We start from the raw sequence: 1,828 nt of genomic DNA on the forward strand, positions 1-1,828 counted from the left end.
GGAAACCATTAAAGAGGAGAGGAAAATCACAAGCTACCGGGTTTCAAACTTAAAGCTAAGCTCAAAATTACCAGTGAGAGCGAGAAGGCGGCAAGTGTGAAGTATGAAAAATGCAGCTTAAAACAATCCTCAGAGGAAATAACATCCTTAACCACACTCCATCTGGAGGAAGAATAGCACGGGGAGTTTATATCTGTCGTCAAAGTGGCGGCTGCTGATGGAGCTGTGGTTGAAAGTTGCTACCACTGAATCTGAAACTAAGACGACACTGGTCCCTTTGTGATACTTCATCAAACACTGTCTGATGCCCTGAATTAGCAAAGATGGGAAAATTAATTGATGGAACTCAGAAATTCAGCCCTCTTTTCTTGGTCTTGAATGATGCTACCTATTACTAGTTTTACAGTATGTGGGAAGTTATATTTTGTTGGAGGAGATTTTAGTAACTACTGGGAATAAGACAGGAAGTTAGTTTGCATTTAATTTGCTTAGCTGTGTGTAGTTTGGATCAGTGGAGCTTCATTCCATCCAAATATATTAAAGTTATGATAACTAAAATGTATAAAAATATAAGATATGAAACTTAAAGTCCTTTTAACAAAAACACCTTAACAAAAAAACAGGGACGTTGTAGAGCACCCTCTGGTGGACAAACCATGCAACGCCAACACTCACAACATGGTTAATGGATGTTTTGTCCCTTTTTATTTAATTTTTAAAAATATCCATTTATCAGAATCATTTAAATTAATAGTTTAAAATATTTACATTTAAAAAAATATATATATTAATTTATCGGCCATTATAAATGCAGATTCCGAAAAATTTGGAAAATGCATAATATTGTCCCGCCAATACATCGATTGGGCTCTAATCTACAATTTCGAGCTAGCAAGCTAAGAAAATTTGGATCATGCAACAAGACAGGCCTGCTTGGTTCTTTTGGGGAAGGATTATAAAGATTTACAAAGCATATGTTTATGGCATTTACTCTCTAAATACCTCCCATTACTGTATTGTGTGAACAGGTAACTTCATTTAATATTGGTCTTCCTGAGACTAATTTGGAGAGCTATATGGTGCTGCATCCGCCCAAGACAGTAGTGATTGGTTTAAAGAAATGCATACAACCCAGAGGTTTTTTTTCTCCTATGCAAGAACGTATGTGGTGTAGCCAAGCCTAATCTAGATCCTTTGCGTTCCACTTCCGGGATTGCTCCGGATCTGCAGAAAATTCCGCCAGATGCATGTATTTTCTGTTTCTTTCCGCTTTCTTTCTGTTAGAATTTTAAATTTGGTGGACTATTGGTAACTGCTGCTCAGATCTCTGCAGGGTCAATCCAGACAGCTAGCTAGACTATCTGTCCAATCTGAGGACTATAGTGACCTGGTCCTCAGATCTCTGCAGGGTCAATCCAGACAGCTAGCTAGACTATCTGTCCAATCTGAGGACTATAGTGACCTGGTCCTCAGATCTCTGCAGGGTCAATCCAGACAGCTAGCTAGACTATCTGTCCAATCTGAGGACTATAGTGACCTGGTCCTCAGATCTCTGCAGGGTCAATCCAGACAGCTAGCTAGACTATCTGTCCAATCTGAGGACTAGGGTTACCTGGTCCTCAGATCTCTGCAGGGTAAATCCAGACAGCTAGCTAGACTATCTGTCCAATCTGAGGACTATGGTGACCTGGTCCTCAGATCTCTGCAGGGTAAATCCAGACAGCTAGCTAGACTACTGTCCAATCTGAGGACTATGGTTACCTGGTCCTCAGATGTCTGCAGGGTCAATCCAGACAGCTAGCTAGACTATCTGTCCAATCTGAGGACT

At 40.3% G+C, this 1,828-nt stretch overlaps 1 protein-coding gene across 2 annotated transcripts in view; it reads right to left on the reverse strand.

The window, feature by feature from the left end:
* The window catches only part of LOC116699297 (semaphorin-6B), a 19,938-nt gene that overhangs the window by 11,757 nt on the left and 6,353 nt on the right, over positions 1 to 1,828 (reverse strand). The gene's annotated exons all lie outside the window — the stretch shown is intronic.

Source organism: Etheostoma spectabile, chromosome 12, assembly GCF_008692095.1.
Source record: "Etheostoma spectabile isolate EspeVRDwgs_2016 chromosome 12, UIUC_Espe_1.0, whole genome shotgun sequence".
NCBI lineage: Eukaryota > Metazoa > Chordata > Actinopteri > Perciformes > Percidae > Etheostoma > Etheostoma spectabile.